Below are 16,923 nucleotides of genomic sequence, written 5' to 3'. Positions count from 1 at the left end.
AGTCATACCAAGCAGCTATGGAAATAAGGATTCTTATGGACTTGAACATTGCAACTGGTGAAAAGGTTTCATCATAGTCAACTCCTTGTCTTTGAGTATAACCTTTCGCCACCAATCGCGCCTTGTAGGTCAATACCTTACCATCAGGCCCAAGCTTTCTCTTGTAGATCCATTTACACCCTATTAGAACAATTCCATCGGGAGGATCTACTAAAGACCAAACTTGGTTTGTATGCATCGAATCTATTTCCGACTGCATAGCTTCAAGCCATAAATTTGAATCCGCATCAGAAATTGCTTCCTTGAAGTTTCTTGGATCACATCCAACATCGGGTTCATCTTGATCCCCTTCAAGAAGAAGACCATATCGAATAGGAGGTCTAGAAGTCCTCTCGGATCTTCTAGGTACAGGCGTGTCTAACAATGGTTCCTGAGGTGTAGGATCGTTATTTTGTATTTCGGGTTCTTCTCGAATTTCTTCGAGTTCCATCATCTCGCCTTTCTTATCCAATAAGAACTCCTTCTCCAAGAAGGTGGCATTCCTTGAAACAAACACCTTTGTTCCAGCAGGATAATAGAAATAATATCCGATTGAATTCTTCGGATACCCTACAAAATAACATAAGCTGGATCGACTATCCAACTTATCTCCCACTGTCCGCTTCATGCAAGCAGGACATCCCCAAATCCTCAAGTACGAATACTTAGGAGCTTTGCCATTCCATAACTCATATGGTGTTTTGTCCACTGCTTTAGTGTGGACGTTGTTCAACAACAATACCGCCGTTTCAATCGCATAGCCCCAAAACGAAGGTGGAAGCTCAGTGAAACTCATCATGGATCGAACCATGTCCAACAAAGTTCGATTACGACGCTCCGATACACCATTCAGCTATGGTGTCATCGGAGGAGTCCACTGAGAGAGAATCCCATTCTCTTTTAGATAGTCCAAAAACTCGGTACTTAAGTATTCTCCACCTCGATCCGATCGAAGTGCTTTAATACTTTTACCTAGCTTGTTTTCTACTTCAGCCTTGAACTCTTTGAACTTTTCAAATGCTTCAGACTTATATTTCATTAAATATAAATACCCATACCTAGAATAATCATCAGTAAAGGTAATGAAGTAGGTGTGGCCATATTAAGTACCAACTCTAAATGGACCACAAACATCTGTATGGATCAAATCCAACAGATTTTGACTACGCTCAGGTTTCCCCTTAAAAGGAGATTTAGTCATTTTTCCTTTCAGGCAGGATTCACAAGTAGGTAGAGAGTTAATATCAGACATATCAAACATGTCATCTCCCACTAGCTTGTTCATCCTCCTTGAGGAAATATGACCTAGCCTAGAATGCCAAAGGTTTGCCGGGTTTTGACTATCGATTTTCCTTTTGTTTGTTGTTGCCGGTTTATCAACATAATTTATTGGAACATCTTTTAGTTTTAAGTTATATAGATCGTTTTCAAGTTGTCCATGTCCAATCAAACATTCATTCTTGTAAATATTGCAAATCCCATTCACAAAATTGCAAGAATAACCATCTCTATCAAGCATAGAAACAGAAATAATGTTTTTAATCAAATCCGGAACAAATAAAACATCTCTCAAAAGTAACTTAAAACCGTTCTGCAAAATTAAATAAATCTCTCCCACAGCTTTAGCTTCAACTCTGGAACCATTTCCGAGCCTCAGCTGGGTCTCACCCATTCTAAGCCTGCGACTTCTTGTCATCACTTGAAAATCATTGCAAATGTGAGATCCACATCCGGTATCCAATACCCAAGAAGTAGTATTAAGTGAAACATTTATTTCAATATAGAACATACCCTTCGCAGTTCGCAACTGCTCTAGATATTCCTTGCAGTTACGCTTCCAATGACCGGGCTTCTTGCAGTAATGGCAAACATCCTTGGATTTTTCCATGTTTGAAGCCTTTGTCTTGTACTTCTTCTCGGGTTCGATTTTCTTGGGTGGGGCAGAACGTTTCTTACCCTTTGTACTTGGTCCCTTCTTAGCAGAAGAAGAGGAGCCCACCAAGAAAGCCGGTTTATCCTTCTTTAATGTGGATTCATATGTCACAAGCATATTGACCATCTCTTAAAGGGAGGCCTCTATCTTGTTCATATTGAAATTCACCACAAATCCGTCAAACGAAGAAGGAAGAGACAGAAGTAGTAATTCCACGTTGAGTTCATGCTCCAACACCAAATCAAGGGTTACCAACTTCTGTATGAGCCAAATCACTCGTACCCCATGATCACGGACCGAAGTCCCTTCACGCATGCGACACGTCATTAGCTCCTTTACAGTAGCGAACCTTTCAGCCCTCGATTGAGCCCCAAAAAGTTCCTTGAGTTGTACGTGAATGTCAGCAGCATTCACGGTGTCCTCAAATCGCCTCTGGAGTTCATCAGACATCGAGGCTTGCATATAGCATTTGGCCTTGATATCATGGTCCCACGATGTATCAAGTTTGGCTAACTCTTCCGGACTTATGTCAGCTGGTGCTTCCTTCGGAGGAGATTTTTCTAACACGTAGAGCATCTTCTTCGAAGTCAAGACAATCTTCAACTTACGGAACCATTCCGTATAGTTTGCGCCAGTCAACTTATTTTGTTCGAGGATCGAGAAAAGTGGATTACGCGAATTCATCTTTATGAAATACTGAAAAGAAACAGACAAATATCAGTGATTGTTTAAGAAATTTTCTAAGACATAAAATGGGCGAAATTTATTTTATGAATCTCACTCCCACTATTTTAACGATTTCACTACCCTCTAGTGAAAACGGGAAACTGTTTTCCTTAGTGAGAACATGGAGTCCAATTGACAAACTATGATCCGAATAATATCAGTCAACCATAATTTTCAAAAGGTAGAGCCCAATTGCTTCCAAAGCAACCTCCACGTGTTTACCTCATGTCCAATAAGGGCCCAATAATATGACGCCGTTTATTGTGACATGTCAAGATGACCCATCAATATTAAGTTGTGATGGACGGTCGCCATGTGGATCCCCCAATAATATGAGCCGATCCCATGGGAGTTCCACCCAACTTACAACATGTGTCGATCCAATGTACAGCTTTTCGACGAACGGGCCCCCCCCAATAATATGAGCCGGACCGTATCCGCGGGTAACATCTCATGCATTGATCGTTGATGGAAGGTAGGAACATTTAAACAAATTTAAATTTCCTTTATTTATCTTGATATCAATTTTAAATCATATTTAAAATGAGGGATTTTAATTATGAAAATTTGTCTCATCATTTTTAAAATTTTGTATGCTTGCCGGATTCATACAATTTTGTCTAAAACATGCATACAACAATAATATCACATATTATATAGGATGATCGATTCCATTTCTAATCGACCCGTGGTTGCCAATCACGAGTCTTAGTCCAATCCTAGGTAATATGCAGTATGCAATGAAATCCTATTACATTTGCTTCCAATTTACATTTCTTCTGTCTTTATTGTCTGCTGGGCCCACCTCTATCTTCAAATCTTGATCTCCCACTAAATCTAATGTATTTACAATAAATAACAATGACAAGTAGGGAATACATTTTTAAGGGGTGGGAACGGGCCATAAACCAAGCCCACTTTTATTACATATGACATTCATATTGGGCCATAAACCAGGCCCATTAATAAATCCAACAACAATAAAAACAAATGTAAATTCCTAACATACACCTACAAAATTGGTCATGGCAATCGATCATCCTTATCCAATAACATTTAATTCAAAATTAATTTATTGGATAACATGCAATGGCAATTTAAATTTAAAAGGATAAAATCATATTTCATACATAAAATCTCATTTTACATACAAAATCATATTTTATCTTTTTATCAAATAAAATCATATTTTATCTATAAAATCCAATTTTATACATAAAATCATATTTTACTCAATATATCCATAAGATCATATCTTATCATCAATTGTACCAAAAATAATTAATTTCAAAATTCAATTTAACGGATAAAATATTTAAATTTTCCAAAAATTCAAATTTTTCCAAAAATCAATTTTAAAATTTTCGGACTCGAACAATTCGATCCGACGCCTCGTGGACCAATCAAAAACAATTTTCGATCGGACCAAAAATAGAATTTTAACATATTAAAATTTAATTTAAAAATTAAAAAATTAATTTTTCCCGCGGGCCGCCCGGGACATTCCCGGGCTGCCCGCGTGCTAATGGGGTCGGGCCGGGCAGCCCGGCTGCCCCTAGGGCAGCGACCATCGCGGCCCCCCCCCCCCCCCGGAGCAGCGATCCAATCGCTGCCCGGGTTTTTGCCCGAAAAATTTTTTTTTTATTTTTAAAATATTTATTTTGTTTCAAAAACCGAGGCTTAAAAATTTTTGTACAATCGATTAATTTAATCGCTTGATCTTAGCAACCTGGCTCTGATACCACTGTTGGAAAACACGGCGATCAGATCAATTAGGATTGATACCCGGTGCAGCGGAAGTTTAAAAATTTTATATGGAACGATTCCATAATGGGTATCAACCTTACGATTAAATTGTGTGTGTAAAAATTAAATAACGATTATAAAATTTTTACCTCCAATCTCGAAGCGAGATTATGGACACCAACAGATTTCTCTGCTCTTGTTGTATATCCCTGGAACTGATGGACGTACTGTTCTTCAATCAGGTCCACGAACGGATATTTAATCTCTCTGATAGATTGCACTAGAAAATCTATCAGAAGTTTTTACGAAGAGATTAACGAATTTGATCCGTTAAACCAGACTGCAATTCAAAATTCACAGACTGGATTTTCCGAGCAGAGGGGAGAAGGGGGGCGGCCACTACTGAGAGAAAATAACTAGGTTTTTCAAAAATTGTGACCTGTTGTGTGTAATTTCTGTACTGCAATAACTTATTTATAATGTAGGCCATTAACAGCTTAGGGCCCATTAGTCATAAGTTCAAGCCCGACAAGCAAAGCCCGCATGTTCAGAAATTAATATAAAATTCATCGTGACTCCGATTGATAAACCGATTTCACCAATGTGCACAGAAACCATTTCTGCACCTTTTAAAGTCAAGATAAATTTTTCTGAATTCGAATTCAGTGGTTTCCAAAAATGCCCATCCCTATGTCATTTTAGGAAATCTTACTCCTCTACTCATAATTAAGAAGTCCAACTTCTTTGTTCATTAAATTTAACTCTTTAAATTTAACTATCTCAACGGGGATTAAAAATCCATTACTCTGTGTGACCCTCAATGGTTCAGGGATACAGCTAGCCGTGGGCTCACAACTCCTTGTGACTCGGAACAACAATTTCCGACTTGCCCATCGAATCATGGTAAGAGCGCCTAGCAACATCGCCCCATGATTCCCTAGGTATCACTGATAGTGCCTGCAAGAACCAATAGATTTTGGTTAGCGTACAGTACGGTCCCTTCATCCATATATCCCGATCGAATCAACAACCATTGGTATATCGAGAGTCGTTCGAGATTCGATAACTATGCAATACATCTTGAAGATCAAATAGTGACATCGCATGTGTTACTAAAAAACCATTTCTTAAAACACATCATGTACTCTGGCCAGAGATTCGTCACACTAATATCTCCTCAGATCGCATAGGATATCCACACTCGCAAGTATGTGGTGAATCCTTGACAACAAAGCATCGACTCCTATATGTGTTGTAACTGTACCCAATCCCGACACCTGATGACCCCAATAGAGTCGGTAAACGAGTCAAAGCACAGTACTAGCATATAGAGTCTCAATGATGTTTCAAGTAGTAAGGACTAATGGTGTACAACCAAAACCGCGGACTTTATCCACTCGATAAGTGATAACCACTTGGAAAGTCCGGATAGGGTAGTTCGATCATTCATCATATGAATATCCATTTGCATGCTTCGAACGTCTCTATGTTCCTTACCAATGAAACGTGGTACTCTGCATCGCAAATGCTAGTCTCAAACTCGAGCGATCCTTATCCTTATTATCGGACGGCTCAATCGACTAGGAACAGTTTAGAATATACAGTGACTATAAGATGTGTTTCATGATAGACATCTCCATGTTCTACCACATCTTACATACACTATAGTATATTCAAGGTCTTTATCAAAACAACAATAGTATATCACAATATAACAATATGAAGAAAGATAAAGTCATTGCCATTAATAAAAGTGTAAATTATATTAAACAAAAGATTGTTTATACAAAGAGTCATCAAAGCCCTTAGCCACAAGTTGGCTCACCGGGCACCCACTCTTTCAACTACATCTATTGTATATGTTTGTAACATATATGGTTAAATCAACTCTATCTATGCATCTAATGTCCTAATTTTGTATCATCAATGGTGATTAACACATGTTTACAAATCAAATGTCTAATTTTGTAGTATAAATCAAAATACTTTAGCTTGAAAATGAAGTGGTCAGCAACGCAGTACCATTTATATCTATACGTAGTACTTTAGCTAGCAAATAAAGTATAATAACGTCTAATTATAGTATGAGAATGTGTTAAATTTGGTACATTTTTCATACATATTTTACATTGTGGTGTTGGTGTGTGGTCAGAAACACGGTACCATTTGTATTGATACTTAGTACCTTTGCTTGAAAATCAAGTATAATAACGTCTAATTTTGGTATGAGAATTTGTTAAATTTGGTAAATCTTTCATACATGTTTTACATTATAGTATTGGTGCGTGGTCAGAAATGCAGTACCATTTATATCTATAGTTAGTACTTTAGCTAGCAAATAAAGTATAATAACGTTAAATTATGGTATGAGATTTTGTTATATTTGGTACATCTTCCATACATATTTTACATTTTGGTGTTGTTGCATGGTCATAAACGCAGTACCATTTGTATTGATACGTTGTATCTCTGCTTGAAAATGAAGTATAACAACCTCTAATTATGGTATGAGAATTTTTTAAATTTGGTACATCTTCCATACATGTTTTACATTGTGGTGTTGGTGCATGTTTCAGAAACGCAGCACCATTTGTATTGATATGTAGTATGGTTACTTGAAAATGAAGTATAATAATCTCTAATTTTGGTATGAGAATCCGTTAAATTTGATACATCTTCCATATATGTTTTATTGTTTTACATTGTGGTGTTGGTGCGTGGTTCAAAAACGCAGTATCATTTGTATTGATACGTAGTACGTTTACTTGAAAATGAAGTATAATAACCTCTAATCGTGGTATGAGAATCTGTTAAATTTGGTATATCTTACGTACATGTTTTACATTGTGGTGTTGGTGCATGATCAGAAACGCAGTACCATTTGTAATGATACATAGTACTTTTTCTTGAAAATAAAGTATAATAATGTCTAATTGTGGTAAGAGAATTTGTTATATTTGGTACATCTTCCATACATGTTTTACATTGTGATATTGGTGCGTGATCAGAAACGCAGTACCATTTGTAACAATGCGTAGTACTTTTGCTTGAAAATGAAGTATAATAACGTCTAATTGTAGTATGAGAATTTGTTAAATTTGGTACATCTTTTAGACATGTTTTACATTGTGGTGTTGGTGCGTGATCAGAAACATAATATCATTTGTAACGATACATAGTACTTTTGCTTGAAAATAAAGTATAATAATGTCTAATTGTGGTATGAAAATTTGTTAAATTTGGTACATCTTCCATACATATTTTATATTGTAGTGTTGGTGCTTGTTCAGAGACGCACTACTATTTATAACGATACATAGTACATTTGCTTGAAAATAAAGTATAACAATATGTCTAATTGTGGTATGAGAATTAAAAATCTATTCTACCAAAATTAAACATCCAACTTCATCAATATAGTTATAAGGTGAAATTAAACATCCATTTCACCAAAATACAGTACCACCTTCGTTAATATAGTTATAAATAAAAATTAAACATCAATTCTACCAAAATATAATACCAACTTCATCAACATGGTTATTCATACGATCAAAGTACAGTACAAAATACACCAACAAAATTGTTCACTCCATTCTCATTTCCCTTAGTCCTTCCCGAAATACTGAAGCAGAGCAACGGCTTGGTGCCTCATACGGCCTCCGGGAACTAGCTTTCACCTCAGATCCTACTCGTTTTCGAACCATTTCTAAATAAAAATAAATAAAACAGTGTGCAATCATTCATAACGAAAAGCAGCATAATTTAATAGATTTCATCATATTATCATGCACTGCTTCAAAATCAACATAATTCAATAAAAAATCAGTACGTGTCGAAAACAAATCATCACAATTTCATTAAAAACAAGAAATATTTGAGGAAAAAACTTCCATAAATAGAAGAAACCAACATATGCCAAATAGAATTCGAAACAAAGTGAACGAACAAGCGCAAAAACAAACAAAAATTTGAAAAATATTTTATTTATATGATTTTGATTCTAATTTTAGGTAAAATCTTATATTTCATCCGAGTACATATAATATACTGTTTCATGGAAATTCAAACTTCTTTCATCCCCTTCATTAAATAAGTGTTCATCTTCATTGGCACAAACCCACAATTTGATTCAAAAACCACAGTCACATTCGCCAAATACCAATTAACTAAAATGCAATCACCGCCCCAATTAGCAACGTGGCTATCAATATAGCAGTAGCCATAAAACACATGCCATTGTAGTCGATTTCAAACAAAAATAACAAGAACCCATTAAAAATTGCAGCAATAATAACTGTCAGAAGAAGGGAAAAATGAAAACAAAATCGGTCTCATGAAGAAAAATAAAGGTAAAATTTGTTTGTTTTTTTACCTAATAACATATTGCTCCCGACTCTCTTTTGTTGTCCATGGTTTTCTTGGTGGGTGCAGACGTCGCTATAGATCACGTTTTCCAGACTTCAAGTTGATTAATGGGGAAAAAATAAAACAGGGGAAAAACGTTAACGAATGGGAAGAGATGGAAAATAACAAAAAGTAAAATAACATTCACGCAAATTAATTACATGTTAAAATCAGCCTAGTACAATACTTTACGAGAAAAAAAATTTATAACAAGAACCTTTAAATGGACATGACTTAATATAAATTAAATATTTCAAATTATTTAGATACCACACAATAATTTACACAAAGGAAGAAATTTCTCAATCAAAATTCACGCTGCTTAAACATAAATGCATATAGATATCACGTGAGTCAATGAGTTATTGAAACATTGCAATGAACCAATAAAGATTTACAATTAAAAAAAACCGCAGCCTAAGCGCTCAAATACAAATATAAAGATCCCATTTTTTACACCAAATTCAATCCAAAATCCTAATTTACAGATTAATAAGCACAAAAGCACATAACAACATACAAATTACGAAAGAGAGTAAACCGGTTGAAGCTTCTCGGATCAGCGAAAGGCCCCTGCGAGAATGAAAATTTCGAACAGGAGGAAATTCTGAAAAATTGAATAAGAACGAATAATATAAAGTGGAGAAGGGTGCATATTCCCGTATTAATGGCGAGTGACTAGGACGGCGGCGACGGTGGCATCAGGGATCGCAGAGAAGTGGAGGGAGGAGGAGAGATGGGACGAAGCGATCCTGAGGTTGTAGCGACGGAAAAGCAGTCAAATAGAGCCGAATTTTCCGGTCGTTGGCCAAGTCGGCCGGTGATGGGCCAAGTCGCTGGTGGATTATTTGGGGCTTATGGATTTATGTGGTGAAGATTTCTGTCGAGCGTGAAAGCAGAGGAAGGAAAGAGAGAATCACAAATGGAAACTAAAATAAATAAAAAAGAACTTGTATTATTAATGATTTAAAATAAAATAAAAATAATAAATTAGTGAAAATATGAAATAAGGAGTGAGGAAAAAGAGTTTATTTGCAAGAGGGAGTGCAGAACAAAAAAGTCTTACATGGTACTGAATCACAAGTTGTGTTTGTATGTAGGGATTTTTCCCCAAGTCTCCCTTAAAAAAATACTCTTTAAAATAATAAATAATTAATTTATCGATTCACTTATATTTGTTTGAAAGGAGACTTGGGAATAGATCCCTATTTACAAACCAAACTTGTGGATCAGTCCCTAATTCAGAGATTTTTTATTTGAACTACCTGACACAAACAAAAAATTGTTTTGCACTCCCTAATCTAATATTATATTCATTTACCTGTCATTTTGATTCCAATATTTCATTTTATTTATTTATTTTATATGCTTCCTACCTCAACCCTACCGACAATTCTCTTCCTTCCTCTGTCCTTGTGGATTTAGCTGGATTCTCAGTGGGTAGGAGGATGCATTCCCAGTAAACACAAGGCATCGTCTGTGGTTTCCGATTAAATTCAACCACTTCCCTTTCCCCTTCCCATTTCGTCCACCGATGGATCAATCCCCATGGAGCTCCAAAACCTCAAGAAAATCGAACCCACTTTCCGTTTTCAAGATTCAACTTTCCGAAAATTAAGAATTTTCATCCTGTTCTATTGTACAGACATGTAGAGTGCTTGGCCAGAATGCTCGAGAAAGGGGTGGATACGGTGGAGGGTGTGGACTGTAGTCTGTACAGGGTTCCCGAGACCTTGGAGCCACAAGCTTTGGATCAAATGAAAGTGCCACCAAAAAACGACGAGATTCCGGTGATTTTGGTGGAGGATTTGGTGGAGGCAAATGGTTTTGTTCGGGTTCCCAAAGAGGTAGGGGCGTATGGCGGGGCAAATAAAGCATTTTTAGACTCGACTGGGGTGTTGTGGAGGGAGCAGAAGCTTGTCGGAGTTCTCAGGTTCTTTGTGAGCACCGGGACACAAGGAGGCAAGCAAGAAACCACTGTGTAAGACAGTTGTTACATCTCGCATTTGACTCTGTTTTTATGGTTCGGCTTATTCTACAATCGATGTGATTTTATATCACAACCGTCAAATTCTGAATTCAAATAAACATAAAAGTGATATAAAATTGAATTTGTAAGATTATAGAGTGGTTTACATGCTTCATTTAGTCTAATGTTGATGTATTGGTAGCTAGAAATTGAGTAGAATGTGGTATTCTTTTCTTGACACTTGATTGATGTTGTATTCTTTTCTTGCCACTTGATTGCTATTGACTTATTTGACACTCTTATATGTACTCTTTCTTTGTTTTTCTAAAAAAACTTTGGGTAAAGCCTTTGGTAGGATAATTAATTGTCCAATATTTGTAGTATGAGCATAATGTACTGCACAAAATCACCAAGTATGTAGGTTGCTTAAAAGTGAAACATCAAAGACCATGTAGTTGCCTAAACCGCGTACCAGAGCACGACCCAAGAAAGTGATGTAAATGAATCTAATCGAGCCGATCATTACTCAAATTCAATGCTCGAATATTAGTACGAGAGAGACCTTCTGATTGTCATTTATTTTATTCTTGAAAGTTTCTTCTTTATTTTCTTTAATTAATTTAACATGAATCCTTGTTTGGTATAGTTCATGTTCCCGATTTAACGACTCCTCTCTTTATAATCACAGTTAATATATATGTTGCAGATTGACTGCAGTTACACAATTAGCTTATCATGGAATGGTCTATGTTCCAATAGGATACACATTTGGAGCCGACATATTTGAAATGGACGGTATCATAAAAAAGACTAGAATCGATGAACTTGCAAAGAACCCATGAACTAACCTTTGGTTTCTCTTTTTCTAACATAAATTTTTTATTTGTTTGACTTATGTCTCCCTACAAGTAAAAATCTTACATTAATATATTTTTCAATTCATAGATGTTAGAACACATAATTTACGAGAATGCATCTACAAGAAAGTGTAGTTGATCCAGCGGAAGTATTAATGGCACATCGTTGCCTTTATGATCTTTTTGTGAGACTCAATTTTATTTCATGACATTCGTATCATTGTAATATGAACGGATTATTGTCACTTGTCAACTAATTTATGGAATTATACTTTTATCGGGAAATAACTTGAGTATCTCCTATTTATTGAGAGGTTTTGTCAAAATTTGTACAATCTAAACGCAAATTTTTAACTTTTTTTTATTAATTAATAAATTATTTTCATGTTAATTAATCTTGGTTTCGACTTTTGATAACTAGCATCAATTATGATTATCACATGTTTATGCATTTTAATGTCTAATTTGATAGCATATATAATGATTAACAAATACATGTATATATATACATGTATTTATATGCATCCATTTTATATGTTTGTAACATATATGGCTAAAACAACATTATGTATGCATATAATGTCCTAATTTTGTAACATTAATGGTGATGTTGGTGCGTGGTCAGACGCAGTACCAGTTATATTGACCAGTAGTACAATATATGAAAAATAAAATATAATAGAGACTAATTGCGTTATGGTGTTATGTTAAATTTGGTACAGCTTCCATACATAATATTGACCAGTAGTACAACAATATTTTTTTTTGATTGAATGATTACATGCAGGAAACAGGCATATAATTTTCGGATAACGTGTTCTTATTTTGAACTTTTTTTAATCTAATTAATGCATAATATTTGGAAAAAACAACTTTTTACCATCATTTGTATTTTTCAAGAGCAAAAAAACACTATCGACTTAATTATTGGCGCAAAATAGTTTATTTGAAATAAAAAATAGTCTGAATTTGTTACAAAATATGTATGGAAGATGTACCAAATTTAACAAATTCTCATACCACAATTAGACGTTATTATACTTTATTTTTAAAAAAAAAAGTACTATGTATCGTTACAAATGGTACTGTGTACCAACACCACAATGTAAAACATGTATGAAAGATGTACCAAATTTAACAAATTCTCATACCACAATTAGACGTTATTATACTTCATTTTTAAGCAAAAGTACTATGCACCGTTACAAATGGCACTGCGTTTCTAATCACGCACCAACACCACAATGTAAAACATGTATGGAAGATGTACCAAATTTAACAAATTCTCATACCACAATTAGAGTTTCTTATACTTTATTTTCAAGCAAAGATACTACATATCAATACAAATGGTACTGCTTTTCTGACCACACAACAACAACAAATGTAAAACATGTATGGAAGATGTACCAAATATAACAAAATCTCATACCACAATTTGACGTTATTATACTTTATTTGCTAGCTAAAGTACTATGTATAGATATAAATAGTACTGCATTTATGACCTCGCACCAACATCACAATATAAAACATGTATGAAAGATGTACCAAATATAACAAATTCTCATACCACAATTAGACGTTATTATACTTCATTTTTAAGCAAAATTACTACGCACCGTTACAAATGGTACTGCGTTTCTGATCACGCACCAACACCACAATGTAAAACATGTATGAAAGATGTACCAAATTTAACAAATTCTCATACCACAATTAGACGTTATTATACTTTATTTGCTAGCTAAAGTACTACGTATTGATATAAATGGTACTGCGTTGCTGACCACTTCATTTTCAAGCTAAAGTATTTTGATTTATACTACAAAATTAGACATTTGATATGTAAACATGTGTTAATCACCATTGATGATACAAAATTAGGACATATGATTCATAAACATGTGCCAATCATATACATGTTTATGCATCAAGTGCATGATTCAATGATGATTGGCACATGTTTATGAGTCCTAATGTCTAATTTTGATAGCACATATGGTGATTAACAAAACACATGTTATGTATCCATTGTTTATGTTTGTAACATCTATGGTTAAAACAATTTTATCTATGCATCCAATGTCCTAATTCTGTAACATCAATGGTGATTAAAATATTTTCACTCATAAAATGTCTAAATTTTTAGTATCAATCATGATTATAACATGTTTATGCATTCTAATGTCTAATTTAGTAGCATCTATGGTGATTAACAAACACAAGTATATGTATCCATTGTATATGTTTGTAACATATATGGTTAAAACAACTCTATCTATGCATCCAATGTCCTAATTTTGTATCATCAATTGTGATTAACACGTGTTTACATATCAAATGTCTAATTTTGTAGTATAAATAAAAATACTTTAGCTTGAAAATGAAGTGGTCAACAACGCAATACCATTTATATCAATACGTAGTACTTTAGCTAGCAAATAAAGTATAATAACGTCTAATTGTGGTATGAGAATTTGTTAAATTTGGTGCATCTTCCATACATGTGTTTACATTATGGTGTTGGTGCGTGGTCAGAAACACAACACCATTTGTATTGATACTTAGTACCTTTGCTTAAAAATAAAGTATAATAACGTCTAATTGTGGTATGAGAATTTGTTATATTTGGTACATATTCCATACATGTTTTACATTGTGATGTTGGTGCATGGTCAGAAATGCAGTACCATTTATATCTATACATAATACTTTAGCTAGCAAATAAATTATAATAACGTCAAATTGTGGTATGAGATTTTGTTATATTTGGTATATCTTCCATACATGTTTTACATTTGGTGTTGTTGCGTGGTTAGAAAAGCAGTACCATTTGTATTGATACGTAGTATCTTTGCTTGAAAATAAAGTATAACAAACTCTAATTGTGGTATGAGAATTTGTTAAATTTGGTACATCTTTCATACATGTTTTACATTGTGGTGTTGGTGCGTGATCAGAAACGCAGTGCCATTTGTAACGGTGCGTAGTACTTTTGCTTAAAAATGAAGTATAATAACGTCTAATTGTGGTATGAGAATTTGTTAAATTTGGTACATCTTTCATACATGTTTTACATTATGGTGTTGGTAAACAGTACCATTTGTAACGATACGTAGTACTTTTGCTTGAAAATATAGTATAATAATGTCTAATTATGGTATGAGAATTTGTTAAATTTGGTACATCTTTCATACATATTTTGTAACGAATTCAGACTATTTTTTTATTTAAAATAAGCTATTTTGCGCCAATAATTAAGTCGATAGTGTTTTTTTGCTCTTGAAAAATACAAATGATGGTAAAAAGTTGTTTTTTTCCAAATATTATGCATTAATTAGATAAAAAAAAGTTCAAAATAAGAACACGTTATCCGAAGATTATATGCATGTTTTCTGCATCTAATCATTCAATCGAAAAAAAAAATTGATTAAACCTAAAAATGGTTTGCTCTCCAACGACAACAAAAAATATAATGAAATCTTCATGACGTTTTTCTGAACACCCAATTATTGTCGCATGAAATGGTTGTGGTGATATATGCTCTAAATACTATTCATTGTGCAATATTTTTTCGTACGTCCATGCTTCATCGTCATCACGAGCACCGCCCACAAATGCGTGTAAATACCACAATCAAAATCTGCATCTTATCGTCAATACAAAACCCGGTTCACATTTTTTTATATTCTGTATACAAGTAAGAACAAGTGCCATTTTTTGTGAATTGGGAACACAAAAATCTACACTTCTTTATCAAATTTTTTATTTAGTGCTTCTAATTTCTCCCTCGAATCATTTGCATCTTTTCTGCTCTGCATATGTGCCTCATTTTCATCAAATATTTTTAACCATTTCTTCATAAAAGAAAAAACAACAATATCATCATTACTAATTCTAATATATCATACGCTTCCTAAATTTCGTCCAAACAACACATACCATCAAACTTAGTAACTTAAAAAAAACGACAAAGAAACACAATGCAAAACATACCAAAAAATCAAACAAACCAAAAATTATCCATCAAAACAAACTAAACAAGACAGATAAATTAAACAAACTAACACAAATTGAAGGAAACATAATGCAAAATACACCATTGTAATTCATACTCTTCATTTGACATATTAAAGATCTATGATAGCTTGATATAAAAAAAATATTAAACTTCAAGGAAGGTTCCATTGTTTGAAATATAATATGTAGAAAACTGAAAAGTGCGGCAACAACACGCCCTTAAAAAATCCACACTTCAAAAATCGAACAAATAATAATCTAATTAAAATTGTTGGTAAAAAAAATAATTTAGGAACTTCACATAATCAAAAAGCTAATTTAACAAATTCATTTAAATAAAGGTAAAAAAATCACCATACTACTTTCCTATATGCTTTTTAAGAAAATCTCTCTAAATTAAACAAACTAGCACACATCGAATGCATAAGCTACAACAAAAACAAAATAAAAATAAGACTAAAATTACAACAACAATATGAAATAGTGCAGAAATTGATTGTGGTGATTATATGTAGATGTGAGTAATAAAATTGATGCAATAGTGGCTGATCACTAAATTAGTGATCATTTTTTAAAGAAAAAAATCATTAGTGATCATTTCATATGAAAATAAATTGTTCATTCTACGGTTTAAATTAGTATATTTCATTCTCAATCCCAAAAAATCGTGCCAATTAATTGCACAAGCATTTAAAAAAAAAAGTGTGACAAAGAGATATACAACAAAAAAACAGCTGCAAATGGACATACAAATCCAAAAAAATCAACAAAAAGACACAAAATAAATTGCCATAAAAACAACAACAAAAAGACACAAAATAAAACTATCTAATAAACTACCATAAATCAATAATAAAAAGACACAAAATAAAACAATATATTAAAGTGTGCGAAGAACAGAGAGCAAAGAACAAAGAGAACGAAATAGAAATACTACCAAAATTCAATATACTACCTTGCTATAGACCTTTTAAGAAAATGCCTCTAAATTCAAAAAAACAGCAGAAAGGTGACAAACAGAGACAAAAACTTATGTTTTATTGATTCAAAAAAATGAATCAGAATATAAATGGAGAAGAATTACACGGCCTTATATACTTTGGTATCTTGATCATCTATATGTTTAAGCTTAAAAATAACAAAATTATATAATTAAAAATAAATCGACTTTTCGCTTCAAAAAATAAATAAATCGACTTCTATAAAATATATCTAGCACAATC

General features: G+C 33.6%; 1 pseudogene; it reads left to right on the top strand.

The window, feature by feature from the left end:
* Positions 1-10,399: 10,399 nt before the first annotated feature.
* On the top strand, positions 10,400-11,662 carry LOC140861824 (probable NAD(P)H dehydrogenase (quinone) FQR1-like 2; annotated as a pseudogene).
* Positions 11,663-16,923: the final 5,261 nt, after the last annotated feature.

The sequence above is a fragment of the Henckelia pumila genome, chromosome 1 (assembly GCF_033568475.1).
Source record: "Henckelia pumila isolate YLH828 chromosome 1, ASM3356847v2, whole genome shotgun sequence".
Lineage (NCBI taxonomy): Eukaryota > Viridiplantae > Streptophyta > Magnoliopsida > Lamiales > Gesneriaceae > Henckelia > Henckelia pumila.
This window is presented reverse-complemented; position numbering and strand designations above follow the sequence as displayed.